This window comes from Cebidichthys violaceus, unplaced genomic scaffold, assembly GCF_023349555.1.
Source record: "Cebidichthys violaceus isolate CVI_PGR_0920_01 unplaced genomic scaffold, fCebVio1.0.p SCAF_9, whole genome shotgun sequence".
In the NCBI taxonomy this organism is placed as follows: domain Eukaryota; kingdom Metazoa; phylum Chordata; class Actinopteri; order Perciformes; family Stichaeidae; genus Cebidichthys; species Cebidichthys violaceus.
The window spans coordinates 6,539,984-6,549,545 of NW_027176975.1; positions in this window are offsets into that span (position 1 = coordinate 6,539,984).

Below are 9,562 nucleotides of genomic sequence, written 5' to 3' on the forward strand. Positions count from 1 at the left end.
TGTATTGTTAATTCTACTGTCATAGAGACGCTCTTATATCTAAAGAGAAATAAGCTTGGCTTATTTGCTATGCTTATTCATTACATCTTTCATAAAAAAAATTGCATATTATGTTTGGAAAATCACACCTTGGGATGCTTACACTATGTATCGTTTTATGATAAAAATACATTAGCTATGGGTTATTCACAGCCAAACTGTATGGAAAACAGCAAGGATTGCTACCTACCAAACAAAAAAACTACGATCACTAGTTAACTGGCACACTTTCTATACAGTTTTTAGTAAAACGTGTATAAAAAGGCTCCAAATGAGAAGGTGGCTGTGAAGCTTGCAGCGTGTTAAGACACAGCTGTAGCTTATTTTCTACTCTGATTAATATATTTACTTTAAACCAAATACTTTTTTAAATGTGCCTGCAGAGTGAGAGAGGAGGGGAGGCCAAAAGACAGAATGAGGTGGAGGAAGGTGAAATCTAGTGGACTGGATAGAAGGGAACAAAAAAACAAAAAAAGGAGACTGATGAAGGTGAACTTAATTAAGTCGTATGTCAGTGAGGTGGTAGAAAGGTGGGGATCACTGCCAAAGTCAGCAATAATGGTGGTTATTTTGAGATGGATTGTCTAACAAGAAGGGGAACAAATTAAGTACCACAAGTAAAAATCATTAAAGGTCATTGTATTAACCTGCTTGCAGAATACACCTATCTTTTTAATATGCTGTGTTTTGTAACATAACCACATGTATTTACGTATATATCACAAAGACAACTTTTTGGGCAACACTGCTGGTTGACATACTTACTAACAAAAGATGCAAACGAGAAACATTACAAAGTTCACCGTAGAATTTGCATGGACACCAAGAACTTGCTTTGTAATTAATGCAAAACTTTGGCAATAACCCCTCGGGCTGTACTGGCTTGGAGCACTAAAGCTGTGATGCAACTGACAAGTTTTTAGGGCAATGTGACGGCATATCTTTCGTGGGAGAAAGAATTGAAATGGTAACAGATTGAAATTAATAGAGAAGTTTCAAGCGCAACTAGTGTTATTATGTATTCGATGCAATGGCTCCTCAGGTAGCTGTGCTCCACAATGCAAGCCAAGATGTTTTGTACCATTGTTACGTTTTGGAGATTAGAGATCATGGGCACAGAATGGTGCATAGACACATAGACACACATCATGTTCAACTAAAGTACAGCAAGACTAATCCTTGAAAGAGTACGGTGACAATGGTTGTTGCATTTGCATATTTCTGAATACTAAACCTCCCATACTTACCAAAAAGCCTTTTACAAATACACATAAAAACACAATTCGTACACAATAGAATGATAAAATTGAATGATTCATTGAGTGCCATTGCTGCGGTTAATAAGCCACTCTCCTGTCTGCACAGATCTTTCTGCGTTATGTCTGCTTACCTTTTGACCACTGCCAGCCTGCCTTAGTCTGTTACCACCAAAAAGCACTGTATTTAAGAACACAAGGGCCTGCAGGTTCAGATGAGAAGATAGTGTACCGACTGGGAGGTCCTGCTTGAAGGTTTATGAGGTGCAAAGGCACTTCATTTATCAGGGCGGCAATAATCCGTCTCCATCTCTGTCGAAAAAGTGAAAACAGAAACACAGTTCATGTATTTGTTTGGCAAACCTGATGTATTGCTGGATGATGTTGCCCAGTAGTTTGAGTTTGAGCAACTCGAACTACTGGTCTGTTCGTGTGGGGTTACTTGCTCCTTTATCGGGGGGCTTGGAAACTTTCTTTTCATACAATGCCCAGAAATAAAGTTTTCAGGCATATGTCCATCTTGAGAGTGAACACCTACGTCAGCACCGCCCACACAGGAAGCATGAACCAGCCATAGAGGTGAGTGCTTGGTGCAATGAGAAGTACTCCTCACACAAGTCTTGTGGGACTGTGAGTTATTGCGCTAACCTCCACTGGTACAGAGGTCAGTGGGTTTGTACTTCGGAGGGGATCATCTTGGGTTGCCTGAAGTGGTTGATGAGACTTTTCCCAAGGGAACTCCTCTCCACTCCTTTAATGGAAAGCTGTCTGTCAGTGTTTCAATTTCTCTAGTGTCTCCCCAAATCTCTCTTTTTATTTGCTTAGCTGTCTAGAATGTAATGGCAACATATTGCTCGTCATAACTGACATGTAAACACCTTAACTGTATAGTTGTGTTCACATTAAGGTCATAATGGGAGTGAGCAGAACCAGATTAACAGTTCAGTCTTATTTAAATTAGCTACCTACCTAGCTGACATTTCCCATATCCAAAACAGCAGTTGCCCCCTAACCATCTCAGTGAGCACACACTTTACATACCACATTGTGTCTAACCTGTGTTTGATCATTGTGTTTTGATTGGCACTGTACAAGGTTTACACTGTTTAGAACACATAGACAAAGATCTGACTGTCATTGATAACCTGTCCCAGGGTTAGCCTGGCGCTCATCCAGTGCATGCTGGGATAGGTTCCTGCTATAAGATAGGTTAGTATTAAAAAATGGATACATGGATAAGTAATGTGGCGCAGGTTCAACATATATGGGATGGATATATGTTTGTAGAGGATTGAGGGGAAAAAGAAGTGTCAGTTTCAAAGCGTTCCAAGTCCATGGATTATGGGCTATCTCGCTGATATTTAGTTCAAGGTGGATTTGGCAAATACACTTCCTCTAGGAAGGAGCTGTTTAAATGGTGGACAGTATTGGGTGCCATAAAACACACAAACACTTCACTTCTTATTTTTCAATTTTCTGATTCTGTTATATCTTGATCAACCATTTCTTCCTTCACCTCAACTCACCTGTTATCTTCTTGTTCCACCTTTTTTTCTACCTGAATCTCTCTCTCTCTCTCTCTCTCTCTCTCTCTCTCTCTCTCTCTCTCTCTCCCCCCCCCCCCCCCCAATCTCTGATCCTGTGGGACAGAAGCCACTTTGAAGATTTCTTCAGCTCCTGTTTTATGTAGGAAAAGCTCACATACAAAAAGACACTCAGACTAATGAATGTGTGCAATTCTCCCTCACACAAGCACACACGGTCTGAAAAGTATGTTGTTTTTTTTTGTCTCTTTCATTCTATCGTTTGCCCAATCTCTACCGCTTCTGCACACATGAAGGACAACACAAAAATACACACACACACACACACACACACACTCACACACACTTGCTCCAGAGGCCCCAGAGCAAAGGCTGTTATCAGCACTCCACAGGAACAGACCAGTGACTCAGCCTGTCTGACTCTGTGTGTGTGTGTGTGTGTGTGTGTGTGTGTGTGTGTGTGTGTGTGTGTGTGTGTGCATCCACAACGTCTCAACAGCCTAAAGACTCACAGTTTCTGTCAGATGTCCCCAGCTCTCTCTGCCCTCAGAGCTGGAAGGACACACTCACACACCTGGTCTACACTCAGAGGCCTATCTCTTGATAACAATCTCCAAAAATCTCATTTTTCATCTGAAGGTGCGTTCAGACAGAATGCAAAGCCAATTTCTGCTATATTTACACAAATTGGACCAATAGTGTGATTGAAGGTTGTGTTTAAACTTTAAAGTTAACATGACTAACATCACATAACTTGTGGAGAGTGTGTGTGTGTGTGTGTGTGTGTGTGTGTGTGTGTGTGTGTGTGTGTGTGTGTGTGTGTGTGTGTGTGTGCTGTTATGGCTGAAAACAGAAAATGTCCAGGAACTGCAGTTGGTTCTGCTACTGTCTTCCAGACCTTCCTCTTCTCGTCTATGGACATCCATTAAGGTGAGACCAGCAGCCCAGGAAGTTTTACACCAATTGATACATTTCCAACTGCCACCATTTAGAATGAGCCTGCATTAACACAAGTCATACCATTGACTTCCTTGGCTCCCAAACCTTCAATGTGAAAACCACTCCCTGAGTGACAGCTGCCTCTCTTGTGTCGATGTCGTTACCACGATGTGGGAATTCTACACTAGGCCCAAGAACTGCATTCAGTTAAAGCACAGTCTTAAGTGCTCAATATAGTAGAAAATGCACAACAGACAAAGCACACTGTATTATTTGCACTGTATTCTTTGTTCCTAGATAGAAACTAAGCTAGAAGCTATAGGACCTGAGGCTCCACTACCCAGTCTACTCCTGGCCGTCGTGTGTCCGGTCACAGACAAATAAGACTTCAGGCGATCCCAGCGACGGGAGGTCGGTGACTAATGAGGCCACATCTTTAGAGAGACCTGGCTCCATCGTGGCACCCCCGATTAAGCAGCACTTAATGGGTGAACAGCAGGACAGAGTGCAGGACTCCGGTGGGACGAGACGAGGTGGACTCTGTCTTTACATCAAAAGTGCTTGGTGCTCAAACATTTTCAAAGTTGATAGACAATGTGTCCCTCATCTCAGCCATATTATCTGCTCAGAGAATTGTTTTTGTCGCTGCTGTGTATATTCCTCCTGATGCAAATTTAAATGCACTACAGGGGTGCACTACTGTTTTCCTTTTGTTTTTCTTGTGTTGAAAATGGGCTGCAACTGCATTTTGTTGTGCATTCCTGTGTTGCATAATGACAATAAATTATCCCTGAAATAGCTTTTCTGTAAAAGCTGTGGTGCTTCGAGTGACAACCACAGACACATACTGAGTGTCTAACTGCGTCGACATATGAGAAATACTCGTTAGTGTCCACGTACACAAATACAAACTATACACAGAGATAGTATCTAAAAGACAAAGCAAACCCCTCCCAAAAATCAGTTGACGCATATAACAAAAGTAATAACTGCACTTTTTATGTCTTACTCTTTCACATCCTATTGTTTTTTATATTATAACTAGCCACTGAACTGAAGATGGCCTCATAAACCCCTGTGGTACTAAGCAATGTGTTTGGGTGTCTCAACAGAATGAGCACACTGTGGGATGCCAGAACAAAGTGAGAAGAAATAAACAAACCAACCAACAAAGATGAGTCAAGAGTGGGAGGATGATGGAAATAAAACAATTTAGTAACATTCACAAAAAAACTGGTATTTGATAAGGACTCTGCAATATTACGTGTGTGTGTGTGTGTGTGTGGGTGTGTGTGTGTGTGTGTGTAGGGATTTGGGTGTTACTTAATAATAATGCTTTGTCCTGCTTTTGGACTTAAAAACAGAAGCAAAGTATTTCAAAGAGGATTACTGTATGAACAATTTAATTAGGAACTAAAATCATCTCACAACCATTAAAAAAAAAGAAAAACATCTCAAGAGTCAATGAATTATTGCATAAAGCCCATGTTTAAGGTCAGAGGTCAAAGGCCCACCTGCAGATAAGATGACTAAATACCTGGACACAATAGATAGTGGTTACCGACATACAATGGCAGGTCTGTTCCCGGTCAGGAAACCCATTTCTCATTGACACATTCCATTCGAACACACTCACTCACACAGACACACACACACACACACACACACACACACACACACACACACACACACACACACACACACACACACACACATGCACGATTAGACAAAGGAGGAAAGGAGGAAAAGTTGAAGAGAACTGCTCAAGGTCAGAACTGTAAAGAACAAATCTATTATTTTCCAAGTCTCACAATCAAATTGTTTCTCCTCTATACACTCTGTAAGTAGATGACGTTTGGCCAGATGCGCAAACTTGGCAAAGTCTCAAGTATCGCCACAAGTGCAAGTCCTAAACTGGGTTGTTTTCATGACCCTGTTTATTTGTTTGTGTTACGTCTTGAAGATGGTTTGCATAATGAATGTACAGTAATGTGCCTATTAACGCAATGCCACTGACACCCCAATTCCATCAAAAACAACTAGAAAACAATGTGGAGTACACCAGCATTCCAGTACAGCCGAGTGCTATCCATCCATATCCCTGTTTAGAAGCATTAGAGGTAATGTTACAGATTACTAGCTTAATGTGATATTTTCTATGTGGTACAGTAACAGTGAAATCATTGTTTCCCGTGGCATGTCTACTTCCCAATCATATCTGTATATTGTAGCCCAAAATGTGTCGAGTAAACATCGTGGATTATAGAAAGTAGTAAGAAAGAAAGAAACAGTATTGTTGATGTGAGTGCTGAAGGACTTGTTCTGCTTTTGAGTTTGTACCTCATATAACAAGCCATTACTTTTTATTACTCTGTTTTGTCCATGGTAATTTGATTTGGGAGGCTGAATGGGTGATGTAGTCAGGTCTGTTCTCGTGAGTGTTAGCCTAGGGGGATTGAGGGCTACAGCATGTCAGCGGGAGAGGAGCAACAAGAGATGAGGAGTGAGCAGCGGAGATGTGGGGGGGGGGGGGGGGGTGACTAAATGGTGAAAATCAGATAGACGATTTGAGGAACTGATCCAAAATAGAGTGAAAGAATGCAGCGGAGAAAGAGTGCCGATTGAATGCATTGAAAGAGACAAAGCTGATGGGTGTTGATAGAAAACAGACTGCTGACCTCCCTCCGTGACTTCTGACCCCCCCTGTCACTGTGACAGGAAGTGCGCCCCTCTCCTGACAGGAAATAGACTTATAACCTCTGGATTTATAGGAGTCAGTAGTGTCTTTGTCTAATTACAATGTCTGGATTTATAGCAGTCAGTGTTAATTTCCCGAGAGAGAGAAAAAACCCTCAGGATATCATTGACATTTAAGTTGTGATGGCTATATTGAATGACTTTGTTGTAATTGTGACAGTTATTAGCCACTATACTTAAGTATAGATGAAATTTCTTTCTCATATATTGCAAACAACTTTTCAAATAATACACTTTTTAAAGACTTGATGTTTTGAGAAGAATGTGTATAAACCCCCAATTATGTGTTACTGAACAGGAGGCTGTAGCTAATTGTCATGTCTCTTAGCGAGGAGCTTGGCCTTCTACTTTCCTTTAGCTGAGCTGACTAGGAGAAAAGTGTGATGAAGCTAAGCGATCTTTTACATTTTTCGTCTTTTGTTTATATTCCTGAGTAACAACTATTGACTCACTCCACTTTATAATTGCAGCACACAACTTCTCCAGCGGAAACAAGTAAACTTTTTGTCTTTGTTTTACAACTGTTTGCCAGGCTTTTTTTTCTTGATTAGAGTGGCTCTGAAAAGAAGGTTGGACACTGTTTACTGGGGACTGTGCAGTTTTACAAAGAAAGCTGTCTGGCATCGGGAATAGACAGCGACAAAGAATAAAGGACGAGAGGGACGGAGAGCAAGGCAGAGATGACACATAGACATGCGCACAGTCAGTCAGCTCGGCAGTAAACAGTAAAGTGGGCCGCCTCATGGAGACTAAACACAAAGCTGTTCAATTAGATTTCAGCAGCATTTGCCTCAGACCCAACACAGAGGCGAAGGACCCTTGCTGATTGCAATCAGTCAGAGTGGCAGGAAAATTAGATTACTATTATTCATAAAAACTACCAAACGTCTTGCCTTCCCTTCCTTCTCATTGCTTTTTTTTCCCATTATTTTATCATCCTATTGGCTGTCAAAGGGTCAATATAGGTATATAAAATATTACACCCAATTCAGTATGACGGTAATGATATCTTGGGACTTTCTTGACTCCCGGAGGATGGAGTCCTTGCTTTAGAGGACAAGATTCGATTACTGTGAGAAAGTGCATATTGTTCTTTTGAAGCAGACTATGTGACTTTGTTATTTCCTGAATTCAGTTAAACTAAGTTACTGAGTTGGTGTTTGAAAGGCAAAGAGCCTTCAATCATTGAAAGAGGCATGTGCAAACACGTTTAAGGCTGTGGACTTCTTATGAGGTGTTCACTGCAGCGCATTTTTTCAGGAGGAATGAATCATGCTTGTTGCTTTGGATACCATTCAAAGCAACACTATAATTTGTGTTAATTAAATATGCAAGCTACCTCCATTTGATGCAGATGGTGGCTATCATTATCTAACGTTAGCCTTTTCAATAACTCCATATGCTCAAAGGCTTGTAGGAGACCCGCGTGATCAATTCCTTATTTGAGCTCGATAAAGAAGAAAAACATTATAGTCCATTCTTTTCATTTATTTCTATGGTCTACAATGTCTAAAATAAGCGCTCAATATAAAAAATGCAAAAGTAAATATCCTGAACATTAAAAAGATGAGAAGTTTGAAATAGCACTGAATGGGCTCAGGGAACAGTGTGAACCTCCCAAAACAGCCTTCATACATCATGTTTTAACCTACAGTTTACATGATTAAAACAATATTTTATATTTGATGTTTAAATATTTGATTTATTTTATATGTATTTATTTGATGACAAGAAAAATCAAAAAACATCAACATCAAGTATCACCTGTAACAGAAACCTGATATAGTTATTCCTCTGTGTGCTAGAGCTCTGCTAGACCAACAACTATTAAAAACATATAAATGAGCCACATTGTTTCTACTGGATGATACGTTTCCTCATTGCCATGAACATGGGTATTGTAGTTTACATTGAGTCGATCTCACATTTCCCACCCTGTTGCCGTAAAAACTCACCACATCTGTAGCTGAAAACAGTCCCAACAAAACCAAAATGTACTCATGTTCGAGTAATAAAAGCTAGTCTCTGGCTGCCATAGATAAATATTTAGCCTTTTTTTATGACAGTGTATTTTCTTTGACTTCTTTTAAAATAAGTTTGTTTGCAAGGGGAACAAATGGATTTGGAGCATTTTAGTCTTTTCATGTTATTCGTTGACACAGTTTTGAGGTTGCCAATCCCTTCAGGATTTGTTCACAGCCGGAAAAAAAGACTCAATTCAAAGCAAAGAAGTCTGAATAGTTCTATAATTTTGTTTTATTTTATTCTCAGGTCATTTTTTCTTACCAGGGGAGTGTTTCTGTATGTTGTCAGGCCAGTCAATTCAAAACCACACCACAGAGCCCTGATGGTGTAGATTAGCTGCATGTTTTGAACTCTGAATAAATACAAATTTAGAATAGGACATATTTCAATTAAAACTAGACCTTTAGTTTAACACTTCTTTCTCATTTCCTACTTCGTGGTCACTAACTTCTCAACCTCCCACTGTTTCATCTCACAATGTGTATTTAACCTTGAGAAACTCATTTCTCATTTCCACAATCAGTTTCCTTTCACCACAGAGAGGGGAGAAGTTTGTATGGGCAGATAATGAGTGACTCTTCAGAAGGCTCGCCTCCACGATTTATGATGCAACTGTCAAGTCAGCCAGTTAGTGGTGACAGACGACGCACAATGATAGCGTTGCAACACTGAGCATTTGGGTCAATGACGTTTGGTAAAAACGCCTGTTTTTTTTGTGGAAAAGCAATGATTAAACAATTGTGTCTTGTTTGTTTTGTGTGTCTCCTCCACTGATTTGTCTTCTGAGCATGCATCATTTTACTGCAAGTTTTCAACATCATGACACAGATCCACTCATATTCTGTTATGGCAAAATGAAGAGGATATTTGGAGCTGGTACGTACCATGCTAAGCGTGGTTACATGTGAGCTAAAAGGCATCCATACTGATGATCTGATTGCTGGATTAGGGTTTGGCTCTGTATTTTAACAAATCTCTGTCTCCCCTTTGTCTCTTCATAAT